The sequence below is a fragment of the Apium graveolens genome, chromosome 2 (assembly GCF_009905375.1).
Source record: "Apium graveolens cultivar Ventura chromosome 2, ASM990537v1, whole genome shotgun sequence".
In the NCBI taxonomy this organism is placed as follows: domain Eukaryota; kingdom Viridiplantae; phylum Streptophyta; class Magnoliopsida; order Apiales; family Apiaceae; genus Apium; species Apium graveolens.
The window spans coordinates 214713747-214731899 of NC_133648.1; the positions used below are offsets into that span (position 1 = coordinate 214713747).

Here is an 18153-nt window from a genome sequence, read left to right on the forward strand (position 1 = left end):
ACCGCGTATATTCCTTTTTTTATTCCTAAATATGTATGAACTTCTTTTCTTAATAAACTCTTTGTTATGATATCAAAAAGGAGGATATTGCATTCCTTCCAAATTTAATTATTCCCCTCAAGTTTGCTATCTGATTGGGACAAACAGTGTTATGGTGAGACGCTTTGTCGGGATGACGAAGAGTCGGGTGGGACGCCACCTAATCATGTGATGTATGCCATATGGTACGAAAGACTGGCCATCTTAAGTACCAATGTGGTTGTCTCATTCATATTCAAATCCTTATTTCTTCTTTCTTTTCAACTTTAATTTTTGTTGCATTGTGAATCCTTCTAGTTGTTTCGTTGTATTGTCCTTCTTTGCAAGAGTTTTTCAAATAAAAAAATCAGCGTATTATGAACCAAGCGGGCAAACTTCCATCTCCCTCTCACGCATGGAAAGAAAACAAGGGCATATAGCAAGGATTGCAAATCACTAGCCCTAGCCAGGGATGCACTAAGAGTCAAGGGAATCTACTTCAATAAGGAATACGTCTCCAAGAACGAGAGTTTACGATTTGTCTGTGAAATATGTTATTTAGAATACAGATGTGATGACGGGAATGACTATTGTGGATACCTTATGCGTTAAAGTATTGAAAGATGTGGGAGCAACTTGATTGTTTGGCTCCCAAGGTTTTGTTGATAAAATGGATTACCCTATTGAATTGATAAGATTATGATTAATGGATTAGTAAATTAAAAGCGTGTAATTGTTAAATAAGTGAGTACCAATGATGGAATAAGTTGTGAGGAATTGATATCAATTGAGATAAGAGTATTGGACCTTATTCTAAGAAATGGATTAATTATCTAAGCATAATGTCCAGATAGACCATCGTGATGGAAGATAGTTCTGAAGATGCCAAATGAGAATATGAAAAGGTTTAGAGGATGAAGAAAGGTAAAGAACTTGTTAACAATAATTTAAGTTAAAAGGTTACAGTGACCAAGATGTAAGCGCTATGGCGATTATAAATAAAAGTCAGGAGCATACAGAACTTGAAGGTTTTATAGTTTCAAGATATGTTTCCAGAAGAGTTACCAATATTTCCTTCAGATAGAGAAATTGAGTTTATGATTGACTTAACACTTGAAATGAAGCCAGTGTCCAAAGCCCTACAGAGAATGGTGCCAGATAAAATAAAGGAGTTACCAGAGCAAACGCAGGAGATGATTAGAAGAGAAAGCAACTGGACCTAGTGTACCCCCTAAAGTGCACCGGTATAATTTATTAATAACAAAGATGGAAGTATGAGATTATGTGTTTACTAGCAGAAGCTCAACAAGTTTACTATCAAGAGTAAGTATCTGTTACCTCGAACTAATGATTTGTTTGATCAAACAGAAGAAGCGGAGTATTTTCTAAAATTGATTTAAGATTTGGGCGTTACCAATTGGAGATTGAACCTATGGACGTATCGAGGGTAATTTTCAAAACTGAAATTCTAGTGATGTCATTTGGATTAACCAATATACCGGTAATATTTAAACTTAATAGACGAAATCTTTAAGGAATATCTGGATAAGCTATATTTGTGTTACTTGAAGTTAACAAAGGATCATTCGAAGCATTTAATGACAATTGGGGAGTCAGAGAAGAAAGAAGCTTACAAGGTGAGAGCTTATATGGCAAGAAGAGTAATTCTTAGTATAAATAGTCAGTGTGGAGAAGACCAAAGGGGATCTAACAGGGATTAAAGTTATTATAAATGAAGAAAGACCAAAAGCACCAACAAAAGTAAGAAGTTTTATCATGGGCCAGTTATTATCGAAAATTTGTGCAAGATTTCTTGAAAGTTGCAATACCTTTGACGAAGCTAACCAGAAAAAGCAAGAAGTTTATATGAAGTGGAGACGGGTGAAGAAAGTTTTGTGGAGTTAAAGAAGGGAATGGTTACAACACATGTTTTATCAGTTTGAAAGTATCAAGGAGATTTTGTAGTTTATAGTGATACGTCTCATAAGGAAATAGGATGTGTGTTGAGGCAGTACAATAAAATATCCAGACAACCGAAACCTTATGAGCAGAAGTACCCTACTCATAATTTGGAATTAGCAGTAATAATATTCGCTTTGAAAGATTGGGATAGATGATATGTATGGAGAAAGGTATGAGATCTATACGAACAATAAGAGTTTGAAGTATGTATTCATAAAGAAAAGCAAATGTAGTGTCAAGCGATAAGCAAAAAGGAGAAAATAAACATAGAGACTGCCCCGGAAAGAATTACCTGTGGAATTTCAGAAGTTGGGGTTCGAAACCAGATATGTAATCCAAAGGAAACAAGGATGGGTAGTATGACCTTTCAGTAAGAGTTGATAAGAAAAGATAAGGAGAAGTCAAGAGAAGATAATGGATCACAATGTTAATAATTAGTAAGAGGAAATTTATGCGCCCAGAAGAACGATCACGATATTCTCAGGTTTTCTTCCAGCACTTGGATACTACAAGTAAAAGAATTAAGGAATGAGATCCTACAGGGAATTCACAATATAAAGTATTTAATTTATTGAAGAAATGCCAAGATATACGGAAATTTAAAGAAAAATAGTGATAACCAGGTACAAGAAGGAAATTTCAAAATGGATTAGGAAGTGTTGGACATGTCAAAAAATTAAGGCAAAGTATCGGAGGCCTAGTGGAAAAGGCAGACCCAGGAGTGGTTTTACAAGAAGTGAATCATAAAGAGAACCAGTAATGTTGAGGGAGAAAAGGAATGAAATTATGAGATTATGTACTGATTATCGGGAGTTTAACAAAACAACGAATAAAAATAAGTGACATCTATAAATAATTGATTACTTATGAGAACTAATTCAAGAAGTGTGTTATGTCTCGAGGATTAACTTAAGATCCGACCTGAGAACGTATCAGAGATTACGATTAAAATGAGTTAAGAGCATTTCAAGCTCTGGTTATATTATATGAAATAACAAGTGTATCAGTTGTCTATAAGGAATTAAGGAACATGTTGTATAAAGAGTACTCAGATAAGCGAATTGTATTTATTGATAACATCTTCAGTTATTCAGAGAATAAGAGAGTCTGTGTGGAATGCCCAAGGATTTTCCTCCAAAGATTAGAAGGAAAATAATTATAAGTTGAGTTTTCAAGTATGAAATTTTGACCGAGATTGATAAAGAATTGGAAAGAGTTGAATATGAAGTTCAAATATCTAAAGGTGATAATAAGTGAATATATGAGATTAACTTTCAGCCTTAACGAATAAAAACAAATAAGAGATGTTTAAATGTTTGGAAACTAAATTGAAATGAGCACCGCCTATCATCCTTCAACGAAGGGTCAAAGTGAGGAAGTGATTCAGGAAAAATAAGATATGTTGAGATGTTGAGTTTTAAGGAAAACTGAATGATCATTTATCACCAATGTCAGCTTTAAAATGCCACTTTACCAAGCCTTATGTGGACGCAAGTGTAGGTCACCACTTTATTGAGATAAAATGGGAGAAAGGAAGTTGTCAAATTCTAAGTTGATTCAGTACACCAAAGGGCGTAGTGATATTGATTGAAGCAGCTCGGAGTAGACAAAGGAAGAAGGCAGATTTGTATTGAGGGAGAGTATGAATATAGAAATAGGACCAGTAGTGTTAGAAAAAGTTTTACCTTGAAAGAGATTGGATAAGCCTAAGTAGAAGGGACAAGTTAAGTCCTAAATTTAGTAAACCATTCGAGGTATTGATAAATACAGATAAAGTAGTTCTTGAATTGATGTTACCGTCACACCATTGTGTACATATAATGTGTTCTGCGTGTCAATATTAGGGCAACAAGTATCTGATTCGAATCAAGTGATTGATTAGGAACCAATGGGCTCTTGTCCAAGTTTGTTCTACATATAGTGATTGATCCAAATTCTTGATCGTTAAAGGCGAGTCCTTGGAAATTAAGATATATCTATAATACGTATGTTTGAAATCCTTGAGTAGAAGTGTTTACTTGGAAACTAGAGTCAGATAGTTAGACCAGATTCTGAGGACAAAATCTTTTAAGGGGGAAGGATATAACGACTCGTGTATTTTTGAATTATTTAAATATGTAATTGTGGAAGTATTAATTAAATAAAATATGTGTCTTGGTTTTGGCAGCAGTGTGTTGATATGTACTATTTGTCTGTGATTTATTGGTGTAAAAGATTAGAATGTGTAGTTGAAAATTGAGTTATATTGTTCTGTTTTATTTTTTTTAAAGGTGATTTATTACACTTTTAAATACGAAAATATTTTGGATTGTCTCTAAAATTAGTTTAATTATTTTATAATTTCAATAATTATTTTTGGGATTTTACAAAATTTAGAAATCAATATTTTATCAATTCTTAACCCCGTATGATTTTCTGATTATACGTTTAATTATAAAATCTGTATTTAATTCTAGAATTCTTCAAAAATTATGAAACTCATATTTTATTAAGTTTAAATTATTCCGAGAATTTTAAAATTATTCTGGAAATTTTTGGGATTAATTTCACCCGCGCTTTGATTCGTTAAATTGATAATAGCGGGTATAAACTGTGTTTCAAAATTTATTTTAAAGTTATAAAATTTATATTTTTATTTATTTTGGGATATTTATAATATTTTAAGACTAATTTGGTAGCTTCCTGAAATTGTTTTAAGTGCGACTTGATTCGTTAATTACGAGTTTTGTGTTAAACCGGGCTGCCAGAAGATTATACTTATCCTTTCTTTTTTTTGCTACGTGTCAAAATTTTATACTATTGCATCCACGTGTTAGTTGCTGGGTTTATATTTGGAACAAATAAACAAACAGAACATACTAGAGAGAAGATTGAAGCAAAGCGAATATGGGGGGCTTGATCTCAGTGGTCTCCCTCTCGGTTCTTGACATCTCTGTTATACTCGATCATCTCCCCTCTTCTTCGTCTTCTGCCTGGCTGTTCCCTGGTCTCAGTCGCCGTTTTATTTCCGGCGTGATTCCGGTGGGTGTTCTTCTCTGTTCTGCTCGCTACCTTGTATGTATATATACATACGTATTGGTATACAGTTGAGTGTTGATACTGTTCTGCTGCCGTTCTTTTTCCCTTTTTCCGGCTGCCACCGTGTGCTTTCCGGCATGGTGGCCGGCATGCGTGTGATGCAAGCGCTCGTGATCCAGTTGCGTTGTTGTTATGTATTTCCTGCATATATATCTTTGTTGGTTCTGAATTTTTGATAATTTGAATATCCCACTTCTTTTGGTAATTCAAGTTATTAATTCAAATTTATGTGAACATCTCGGTTGAATATTGTGATGAATGTTCGAATTAATAATTTGTAATTATTAAGAATCTTATCGGTGAAATCTGTAATTGGAAACCTAATTTGGGTACCTCCGGATTTTATTGCCGTCCGCGATGAATTTCGATGAGCGGACGCTGGACTATGATAAATATTTCTGAGTCCTACGAATTAAAAATATAAAATACGAATAATAATTAGTAATTGTATTTGATTTGAAATTGGGAATTTATGGATTTGACGAGTATTATTAGTTTGGTCGGTGGATGGGATTTGTGAAGTAATTTTGATTGTGATATCGGTTGAATTAATGATTTGGTTTGTTGTGTTGATTTGACGTCGATGATGTTTCGACGGGTAGTCCGATAAATAAAAGGGGACGCAGTCCGATTTCCGGGAAATTGAACTACGGAAATACGGGAGCGTATCCGGGGATTATCGAGACGTCGAGCGAGTATAAGTAAATACATATACGTATATTTTATACAAAACCTGATTGTATGTTGTGGTGAATGTTCTGTCCAAAATTCAGTAACCCTAATTTCGAAAAATGACTAGTATACGTATTTTCTGAAAATGAACACTGAACCGATTTCGAGAACGTGAACCCTAATTATTGTTTGTGTTAATCTAATATGAATAATTACGAGTCATAATATGCTATCGTATGGGTAGGTGGTTAGCGAGGATATGTCAAGCATAACTGGGTGTTTAACATATAGTATTTCGACCCTGTAGGTTCTATTCGGGAAATCAAAAGTGGAGATTGGACTAAAGATAACCTGGTGGTCAGTCGACAAGCTTAGTAGAGTTTCAACAGAAAAACCTGAGTGTCGAAGTCGAATCCAATGTGATCTAGTGGTAGGACGTTAAAGTCTGAGCGGCAGAGTCGGCTCAGAGTTGATCAATAATAGTTGTAAAGCCCTGTAAGGCAAGTACTTCTAAAACTTTTTCGAGATATAATGCAAATATTTCTAAATGCTCTCGTGACATATATTTAAGTATTTAAAATAGCTCTGTTTTTTGTTGAAAGTACTTTGAATCCTTCAGCCTTGAACCCGAGCCACATCATTTGATCTTTGAGCCATAAACCTCATTCTTTGTGAACCATTTCTTGTTGGTTTACCAGATATTAAACCACACAAATATGATACTACTTCACAAATATATATACCCATCATATACCAAACAATAGAACATAATTGTTTGAACTTACATAAACTTTTATACTGAATCATACCTTGTGACATCAAAGAACTAAACCTTATAAAATTATAGTTCCTCTAAAACCCGATTCTCCTACAGGCTGAAGGCCATTTCTTTTATATACTTTGACATACCCTTGTGGTACCCATGAATTTTCACCATGCTCTTATACAAATGTTATATTGCTGTTAATTATGATATTGTTTTATTGATTTATATTTCTTATCCTATTGAACTGCTTTAGAATTGGATAGTTTTCTTTATATGGACCAGATTCGTGGTCAGACCAGATTCGTGGTCGAATTAGGCCAATGAGTGCCTTGGATCGAGTTCGTAGAGCAGAGCTGTGTGCCTTACTCGGGGTTAGTGCGTGACTGATCAGCAGCCTCACCTTGATTTTAAAATTTAAAATGAATATCTAATTCTAATGATTAGTTAACAAGAAACTTGATTCCTATGAATCATCTCGTTTGATCATTGTTTAACCTCAGTTATCGTTACTATGACTTGTTGAGCTAGTTAGCTCACTTTTGTGAATCTTTTTATGTATTTTACAGTTAAAAAGGATGAGGTTGATAGCGAGGTTCCTCAGTTCAGAGTACGAGCTAGGATTCCAGATTTAGTTGGATCGAGCTAGTAGGAGCTATTATTGGTAGTGAGATAGTAAGATTGTAAGAATAATTTCTTTATCAGTTGTAAGTTGAATTAGTTGGGGTTTGGTACGTTATAATAAAAGTTAAGGTTGTTGCTTGTTTTCATACTTTAACCTGTTGCGATCCGTGGTTATGTAAAGCAGGGTCATTGGAAGTAATATTTCTTATACAGGTTTATATATTGTGTATGTGTTATGGACCCCAAACTTCTGACCCGGGTTTGGAGGGTGCCACAGCTACCGTACTTTTTCTTGACAAACAGTACCGGTGCACCCCATGGGAATACACTAGGTCTTATAATTCCTCTGTAAAAAAGATCTTGTAATTATGTCTCCAGCTCTTTAATTTCAACTGGTGCCTTTCGATACAGAGCTTTCAAAACTGGTTTCGTGCCTGGCACCAAATTAATAGTAAACTCGATTTCTCGATCTGGCAGTAATCCTGGAAGTTTATCTAGAAAGACATTGGGAAACTCACACAAAATGGGAATGTCTTCGATTCTTGGACTTTCCTTTTTCGTATCTAATACATAGGCTAAATAAGCTTTACACCCTTGGCTTAGCAATCGTTTAGTCTACATCATTGTTAGGAACTTTTTCCTCTATTTCTCACCTCTAAATATTATCGTTGCATTATCCGTAGTTCATAATTTCACTTTTTTGTTCGCACAGTCAATTTGAACATTATGACCGGCCAACCAATCCATTCTTAAGATAACATTAAAGTCTCCTAACTTGAAAGGTGTCATGTCAACAGAGAAGTGACGTCCCGCTATTTCGATATCGCACTCTATACACACCCGATCTACGGGAACTTGGTCATCGTTTGCTAATTTTATAATTACCGTCTCACCCAACGTCGAGTTTCACAACATAGTTTATTGATAAATTCTTCAAAAATAAAAGATCTTGTTGCTCTAGAGTCAATTAATACTTTTGCATCTACAGAAGTCACAGAAAGCGTACTTGCAACCACACTTGGATTCTGCACAGCTTCCTTCATTGTCATATTGAAAGTCCTTCCCTTAGGTTGATTCTGCTTTGGTGGTAGAGGTAGTGTCATAACTCTCGGAACACTGGCTGCCATAGCCGCTCCTCTACAATCTTTAGCAAGATGTCCTTTCCTTCCATATTTGAAACAAGAAGTATGAACTCACTAGAATAATGTCCCTTCTGGTTGTATCAGAAGCATGTGATGTTCGACTTGTTACAAGCTCCTCTATGTTTCCACCCACATGTCTTGTAATTTGGAAGTGGTGGTCTTATAATCCATTGCTGGTTCAGAGCTTGGAAACGATTTCCCGTTCTCTGATTACCTTGATATGGCTTTTTGAAATTCACATTTGTTCGGGCTTGAAATCCCGGCTTCCGATTGAAATGGTTTTAAAATTTCCTTGTCCCTTTTTCTTCTAGGAAATTTCACTTTTTCCTTCAATACTCATGGCCTTCTGAACTACGGACGTATATGTTGTCAGTTCAAATACCGCAACTCCACTACGAATGCATGGTTTCAGCCCTTTCTGGAATCTCTTGGCCCGCTTTTCCTCATTGTCTACTCTTGGCCCGCGGTGATCAAGCATGCGGCCGCGCCGGGTCGGGATTTTAGAATCCTGATTCTTGTAGGCTTTTGATTGGAGGAATTCTACTACACATGGGCTGCTATATATACCTAAATAGAGGTCGTTTTTTATAAGGAGACATACCTGAGCACAAGGAGAAGGCGTAAGAAGACCGTTTAGCACAATTCAATGAAGGCGAAGAAGACCTAGTTTATACTTGTGATTCCTTATTCTAAGTTGTAACTTTGGATGCTAGTTTTCTTATTCGTGAACCTATACTCTTGTTTCGTACTTGGTTTATTAATTATTCAGTATAAAGACTACGTTTATTATACCATGCTTTCATCGGAACCCACGTTGAAGATGATTCCGATTATGGGCTAATCGTTATCGTGGGTTTCTAGCGGATTTATTTATCAATTTCTTTAGTTAATTTTTTTTGATGCCTTGGTGTGTGATGATTGTATGATAACCTAGTATTGGTTGAGCTTATTCGTCTTATGAGCGTTGCAAACTTATAAGATAGCGTGTTAATCTTAAATGAAGAGATAGTGAATTTAAGGATTTAGAACTTGCCATGCGAGCATAAGTTCATGTGTTACTGTTATGCATGATTTGTAGGTAATTTTAACCATCTTACTGGCCCTATATAATCACGATAGATAACTTGTGCATTAAGCCATTATGTTGTCAAATTTTATATACATATAGGGTCTCAATATAATTGGTGTCTGCTCAGCTTTTATCAATTTTGTGGATGTTTAGCAGTATGTTTTTCGTGCAACGAAAGTTGGTGTTTAGCAGTTTCGTGTTATCTGATTAGTGTCATCACCATTACATGCTAAAGTTAAGAACAATAAGGATATTGAATGAATTATTTAATGAAGTTAGAATCACATGTTTGTATCATATATTATTCAACTCTCTTTTATCTCTTGGTTAATGTTCTCTAGTATAATTCTCAATAGTTAATCATGGTATAATCAAAACCTAAATTGTTATTTGTCTTAGCATTGAATAATAGCCATATCATTATTGCATAAGTGCATAAATAACAAAGTTAATCTAAACCAGTCCCTGTGGGAACGAAATAGAAATAATTCTATATTACTTGCGATCGTGTATACTTGCGTGAATTATTAGAGCGTGCTTAACGACTAACAAGTTTTTGGCGCCGCTGCTGGGGACTCGGTGTTAACTTTTTGTTTATGTGTTTGTCATCAGTGATCATTAAAGTTCATTGACTCGGACATTGTTACTTACCTACTCTTTTCCTTGTCGTGTTTCAGGTACGCTAGCGAGCGTGTGCATATGCGTTCGCGGACTCATAAGAGAACTCTGGATCAAGCCGAGGAGGAAGCTGTAGTGGTTCGAAGGGAAGTTTTTGAGGATGAAAAGAAAGTAGAAGAAGAAGAAGAGAAAGTAGAGGAACCAGCTTTAATAGAGATGGGAGATCAAGCAGAAATTCCTAAGGCTTTGATGGACTATTCTCAGCCTAAAATCAATGATATTCAGTCAAGCATAATCAGACCAGCCATCTCGGCTAACACTTTTGAGATCAAGTCGAGCACGATTCAGATGATACATAACTCAGTTTAGTTTGGGGGTTCTCCTACAGAAGACCCCAACGTGTACATCAGGGATTTCATCAAGATATGCGACACTTTCAAGTTCAATGGGGTGACTGGAGATGCTATCAAGTTGTGACTCTTCCCATTCTCTTTGAGGGATAAGGCAAAGTGCTGGTTACATTCTCTACCACCAGGGTCTATCACCAAATGGGAGGATCTTGCTCAAAATTTTCTCACTAAATTCTTTCCTATGGCGAAGACTGCTGCAATCAGGAATGCTCTTACTCTGTTTGCACAGAAAACTGGAGAACCTCTGTGTGAGGCTTGGGATCGATATAAGGAGATGCTAAGGAAGTTCCCACACCATGGCATGTCTGATTGGATGATTAAACTATTTTTTATAATGGTTTGGGCGCTAAGTCTAGACCTATGCTCGATGCAGCGTCTGGTGGAGCCTTATGGGCCAAAAGTTATAATGAAGCTTATGAGTTGATTGAGCTAATGACAGCTAATGAATACCAGAATCCTAGACAAAGAATGTTGCAAGTCAAAGTAGCAGGAATTCTGGAAGTGGATATAACTACTGCTATAGTTGCTCAACTTCAAGCTTTGACGATGAAAGTGGATTCTTTGGCTAATTATGGAGTTAATCAAATCACTAGTGTTTGTGAACTTTGTGCGGGGGCACATGAAAATGAGCAGTGTGCTAATTCTAGCGAATCAACTCAATTTGTGAGCAACATTTATAGATCACAGCAGCAAGCTCCTGTCACTTATTATCCAAATAAATGTAATCATCCTAATTTCAGCTGGAGTAAAAATCAGAATGCGGTGCAACAATCTTATCATCCATATACAGCAAAGCAGTATAACCCTCCTGGGTTTCCGTAACCGCAATATTCCCCTAGGAAACAACTTCAATTTCAGCAGTTACCGCAAGGTAATGAAAAATCTGAATTGGAGGAGTTGAGGCTCATGTGAAAGACCCAAGCTGTTTCTATCAAGACCTTGGAGAATCAGATTAGGCAAATTGCTAATGCATTACTGAATCATCAACCTAGCACGCTTCCGAGAGATACTGAAGTGCCAGGCAAGAAGGAAGCTAAGGAGCATGTTAAAGCAATTACACTGAGGTCTGGTAAGGTTGCAAATCCTGAAAAAGCTAAGACTCCAGAATCTGAAGTTGAGGCTGAAAAAGAAGAAGTACAGAAGGAAGCTAAAGTGGAACCAAGGAAGATTACTGTTGAGCACACTCCTCCTGAGGTTAATACAGGGGAGAAACAGATCCATCCTCCACCTCCTTTTCCTAAAAGGTTGCAGAAGAAAAAGCCGGATAAGGAATTTGAGAAGATTCTGGAGGTGTTCAAGAAACTTCACATCAACATACTTTCGCTGAAGCTCTTGAACAAATGCCTAGTTACGCGAAGTTTGTGAAAGGTATTCTCTCTAGGAAAGTGAAGCTTGATGACTTGGAGACCGTTGCTCTCACGGAGGAATGCAGTGCCATGCTGCAACAAAAATGGTCTCCGAAGCTTAAATATCCTGGAAGCTTCATTATTTCTTGCACAATTGGAAAGGTTTCATTTGACAAGTGTTTATGTGACTTGGGAGCTAGCATAAATCTGATGCCCTTGTCAATCTTCAAGAAGTTGGCTTGCCTGATCCAAAGCCTACTTATATGACTTTACAGTTGGCCGACCGTTCTATTACATATCCGCGAGGTATTGTGGAGGATGTCTTGGTCAAGGTGGATAAACTCATTTTCCCTGCTGATTTTGTAATTCTGGATTTCGAGGAGGATAAGAAGATTCCCATAATCTTGGGAAGACCCTTCTTGGCTACTGGCTGAACCTTAATAGACGTACAAAAAGGTGAGCTCACCATGCGAGTGATAGATCAGGATGTAACTTTTAATATGTTCAATACCATGATATTCCCTACGGAAAATGAGGATTGTTTTAAGGTGGAGATGGTCGATTCTGTTGTAAATTTGAAACTCGATCGATTGTTAAGGTCTGATGCCTTAGAAAAAGCCTTGTTGGGGAATTCCGATAGTGAAGATGATGAAGGTGAAGAGCACTTGCAATACTTAAATGCTTCTCCCTGGAAGCGAAAGATGGATATGTCTTTTGAATCTCTTGGATTGGAAGAGCTGAAAAGTTCTCCAAAGAGCGTCAAGCCATTTATTGAGGAAGCTCCTACTTTTGAGCTTAAGCCTTTACCTGAACATTTGAGGTAAGCTTTTTTAGGTGATGCATCTACTTTGCCTGTTATTATTGCATCTGACCTTTCAAGTAGCGGCGAGGAGAAGCTTTTGAGAATTCTTAAAGAATTCAAATCGGCAATTGGATGGACTATAGCAGATATCAAGGGAATCAGCCCTTCGTATCGCATGCACAGAATTCTGCTAGAGGAAGGAAGTAAGCCTACCGTTGAGCAACAGATAAGGCTAAATCCGATCATGAAAGAGGTTGTGAAGATTGAAATCCTCAAGTGGCTAGATGCAAAGATAATCTATCATATTTCTGACAATTCATGGGTGAGCCCAGTTCAGTGTGTGCCAAAGAAAGGTGGTATCACTGTGGTAGCTAATGAGAAGAATTAGCTTATTCCTACACGAACAATCATGGGGTGGATAGTTTGCATGGATTATAGGAAGCTAAACAAGGCTACAAGGAACGATCACTTCCCTCTTCCTTTCACTGATGAAATGCTTGATAGGTTGGATGGGTATGATTACTATTATCTTCTAGATGGCTATTTGGGATATATTCAGATCTGCATCGCTCTAAAAGATCAAGAGAAGACTACATTCACATGTCCTTTTGGTACTTTTGCATTCCGAAGAGTTTCTTTTGGTCTATGTAGAGCACCAACCACTTTTCAAAGATGTATGATGGCTATCTTCTCTGATATGATTAGTAATAATGTAGAAGTGTTCATGGACGATTTCTCGGTCTTTGGAACTTCTTATGATGAATGCCTGAACAATCTTGGGTTAGTGCTGAAAAGGTGCGTTGTGACCAATTTGGTTCTCAATTGGGAGAAATATCATTTTATGGTACGCCACGACATCATTCTTGGTCACAAGGTTTCTAGTAAGGGTTTTAGGTGGACAAAACCAAGGTAGGGGTTATTGAAAATCTTTCTCCACTAATTCCTGTTAAGGGAATTCACAGTTTTCTTGGTCATGCGGGTTTCTTTAGGCGTTTCATCAAGGACTTCTCTAAGATTTCGAAGCCGTTGTGAAATTTGTTAGAGAAAGATGTTCTTTTCAAGTTTGATGACGAGTGTCTCGCTGCTTTTGAGACACGAAAGAAAAGTTTGATTATGGCACCTATCATAACTGCACCTGATTGATCCGGACCATTTGAAATGATGTACGATGCAAGTGACTATGTAGTTGGAGCGGTTCTTGGGCAAAGAAGGAACAACATATTTCATGTAGTCTACTATGCTAGTAAGACTCTGAATGGTGCTCAACTGAATACACCACTACTGAGAAAGAACTTTCGGCTATTTTCTATGGTTATGATAAATTTCGATCTTATCTTGAGATGAAGGTGACAATTTTCACTGATCACGCTACCATTCGATATCTCATATCGAAGGACTCGAAGCCTAGATTGATTCGATGGGTTCTTTTTCTTCAAGAGTTTGAATTAGAGATCAAGGATAGAAAATGGACTGAAAATCAAGTCGCTGATCATCTCCCGCGTTTAGAGGATCCAATTGCTACTTCACTGGATAAGACATTAATAAATGAGTCTTTTCCTGATGAGCAGCTGTTTGGAGTGCAAGAGGAAGAACCGTGGTTTGCAGACATTGTGAACTACCTTGTGAGTGATATCATGCCTCCTGACTTGTCTTAGGCTCAAAGAAAGAAGTTTCTACATGAAGTGAAGTGGTATATGTGGGATGAGCCATTTCTTTTTCGACAAGGAGCTGACCAAATCATCAGGAGATGTATTCCTTACAGCGAAACGGGGGGGATCTTGCGAGATTTCCACTTAACGGCTTATGGAGGACATTATGTGGAGATAAGATAGTATCTCGTATTCTTCAAGCAGGTTTCTTTTGGCCGAATATGTTTAAAGATGCTCATCAGTTCATTTTGAAATGTGATCGATGTCAACGTGTGGGTAATATATCTAAAAGGGATGAGATGCCTCTTAATGTGCTTCTCGAAGTTGGAGTCTTAAATGTTTGGGGAATTGACTTCATGGGGCCATTTTTCTCATCTTGTAATAATCAGTATACCTTGTTGGCGGTTAATTATGTGTCAAAATGGGTTGAAGTTAAGGCATTTCCAATGAACGATGCGAAGGTAGTGCTTAATTTTCTTTACAAGAAGATATTCACAAGATTTAGAACTCCAAAAGTCAGAATCAGTGATGAGGGGTCGCATTTCTGCAATCGTAAGTTCACTGCTATGATGTAAAGGTATAATGTGAATCATTGCACTTCTACGGCTTATCATCCTCAGACGAATGGTCAAGCTGAGGTATCTAACAGAAAGATCAAGCGCATTTTATAGAAAGTTGTGTGTCCATCAAGAAAAGATTGGTCTTTGAAGCTTGATGAAGCAGTTTGGGGGTATTGAACAGCGTACAAGACTCTGTTGGGAATGTCGCTGTTTCAGTTGGTTTATGGTAAGGGGTGTTATTTGCCGGTGGAGCTCGAGCATAATGCCTATTGGGCTTTGAAGAAGTTGAATCTGGACTTGGATGCAGCTGGAAAGAAGAGGATGCTTCAATTGAATGAACTCGATGAGTTTCGACTTCAAGCATATGAAAACAACAAAATGTATAAGGAGAAAGTCAAGAGGTGGCACGATATGGGTCTAGTGCTCAAATCATTTGTGTCGGGGTAGCAAGTTCTTTTGTTTAACTCTCATCTTCATCTTTTTTCTGGAAAGTTGAAGTCAAGGTGGTCAGGGCCGTTTGTTGTCAAAACCGTGTTTCCACATGGAGCGGTGAAGATTTTTGAGAATGATCCGGGCCAAGCATTCAAGGTAAATGGTCAGAGGTTGAAGCATTACTATGGTGACATGGCAAACTGCAAGGTGGTTAGTTCCGTTTTATTGTCCGTTTGATCTCGAGATTCTACGTCAAGCTAACGATGTAAATTAAGTGCTTCTTGGGAGGCAACCCAAGTTTGTTGTATATTAGTAGATAGAGGAAGAAGAAAGAAAGGAGAAAAACAAAAAAAAATAAAAAAAATAAAAAATTTCAGGGCCAATACAATTGCACGGAACGCCCACGCTGAGGAAGCGGGCGGCCGTGCTAGTTTTTCGGAGACAGAGCGCGCCCGCGCTGCCTTGTGGGGCTACCGCACTGAAAAGACAGAAGCACGGCGCGCCCGCGGTAAGGTAGCGCGCGGCCGCGCTGCCCCCGAATTCTAAAAAAATAAAAAGCTGGGAATAAAGAGAAAATCGGGGACTTCTTTTAAAAATCAATTCCTACCCGAATTTTACTCTTCCACATCCCAAATTTCCCTCTCCAAATCAAACCCATTATTCCTACTATTCCCATAATCAATTCCCACTTCTATTCCATATCTAATTCTCTCATCAGCTCCTATTTATACATATACTTATACACAAACTTCTCCACCACTTATCAAATTCTCAAACACAATTCTCTCTCAAACACTTATCTCTTATTCCCTCTTATTCAATCCCAATGGCACCCAAGAGATAAAGAACTCAAGTAAGCAGCAGCACCACTGATTCTTTGAGTGCAGGTGGTGTAAGGCCAAAGTTTTCCAATCCCGAGGCTGAAACAGAGTATACGAGGCTTCTCTCAAATCCTATAGCCAAGGAGCGTGGTTTTCTGCCATCGGGAAGGATGGTAGGTTGTTGGAGATGATCTTGAAGATGGGCTTAGTTGTTTTTTGCGAGACACCCGCTATTGTGCCCATGAGTGTTGTTCGAGAGTTTTATGCTAATGCGAAGGTGAAGAATAACGGTTTCACTGTAGTTAGGAGGATGACCGTGGAGTACAGTGTCGAGGCGATAAGGAGGGTGATTGATCAGCCTGCGAGGAGGTCCGGTCAGGACACCTGGAATGATAAGACTCCAGAGGATTTTGATTTGGATTTGACTGTTGCCACTCTGTGTACCTGATACTCATTGGAAGTTCAAGAGGGGCACGACTGATTATGCCACGTTCCTTGCTTCGAGAATGAACAGGTTTGCTCATGCATGAAATGCGTTTATTTGTGCTAACATCATGCCATCTTCTCATGTGCATGATATAACTGTGGAGCGTGCACGGCTGTTGTGGGGGATTCTTCAGGGTGATCATGTGGACCTTGGGATGGTGATTTACCAGGGTATTCTGAGATTTTTGCGAGAGAGTACTACGGGTTCTATACCCTATTCGTCCGTTGTGACGAAGTTGTGTATGGTAGTTGGTGTTCTCTGGTCAGTACACGAGCTGCTCCAGATTCCGAGTGCTCCGACTGACAGCACCACTTTGTCGACGATGCAAGAGTGAGATGGAGACAAGCCTGATTTGAGAGGGCTTGGATATTCTTTTGACTATCTGCCTGGTGGGAGGCCAGCTACTGGGGCTACTCAAACGAGCAGAGCCGCTTGGAGGTCTCAGTTGGGTGAGGAGGTTGGTCCATCACAGCAGGAGCATGACGAAGCAGGAGCGGATGTTGGAGTTGATATGAGCATGGCGCAGTATAGGCGTCTAGCGAGGAGGATGGATGCGATGCATGACATCCATAGTCGATTTGCACATGATCTCACCCAGGCATTAAGGACTGCATTTAGAGCCACAGGTGTTGACATCTAGTGGCCAGTATTTGGTAAGGACTCCGTGTATCCACCTCCAGAAATGCCTGGCACTCCACCCGTTCAGGGTGACGATCCCAATTCCGAGTAGGTAGCCTAATTCCTTACTATTACCTTCACTGAGGACAGTGAAACTTTTAAGTTTGGGGGTAATAGTTGAAGGAATATGTTTTGTGTGAGTCGCATATAGTTTGTATATTCATGATAATTTAGTTCATATAGTTGCATATTTTGCCATGTAATTTTTTTATTTTTGTAGTTTTTATGATAGTTTATTCATATAGTTCATGCATTTTCATAAAAACATGATTCCTTAGATGATTTTTCCGATTGATTTGTGATATTGATGCTACTGTAGTGATGTCGTGTTTAGTGATGTTAAATCGTATCGAATTGATTTGCATGGTAGAGACACTTGTATTTCACTAAGTCTTATAGGTTGCTTGAGTGCTAGATCATGACCATGGTTTGTTTATTTGTCGAAGTTTAATCACTTGTTTATATTAAGAACTTAGGATATTCTCTTTATGATAAAATAACATGGACTTTTAAAAATTAGAGAAATTGGATTTAATTGCTAGTTTGTGTGTCTTGGTGTCAAATGGCTAGTAGCCGGCTCATATTTATATGGGTAGTCTAGGGTTGAATGAGATGGAGCGAAACGCAATCGTAAAGAAATTTGTGAAATAAAAAAAGAAAAGAAAAAAAAAAGAAGAAAAAGAGAAAAATAAGTGTTATGTATAATTGATAATGAGTGGCTCTTTAGTACTCGAGTTATTAAGTTCTTAGGGGACTTTCTGCCTAGTGACCTAAGGCTTTTATAGTCTGGGATCCGCTAACCTAACACTCGCTACATGGGTACTATTGTATAAGTCTTTTGTGGACCTCACTCATTGCACGGTCAAATAAGCATATTTGTGTTATTTATGTGTTGTGAATAAAAGCATGAATCCATATAAAACTCCAATATAAGAATTGAAGTGTTATAAGTTATTTTGAGTCTAGCTTTTATTTTATTTATAACCTTGTGATTGCTTTGATGAGTAGTGAGTCATGATTAT

General features: G+C 37.8%; 1 non-coding gene across 1 annotated transcript; it reads right to left on the reverse strand.

Moving 5' to 3' along the window:
* Window positions 1–10552: 10552 nt before the first annotated feature.
* LOC141710337 (small nucleolar RNA R71) lies at window positions 10553–10659 on the reverse strand. Its single transcript, XR_012570863.1, has one exon. It is a non-coding gene; the product is annotated as a small nucleolar RNA R71 (small nucleolar RNA).
* Window positions 10660–18153: the final 7494 nt, after the last annotated feature.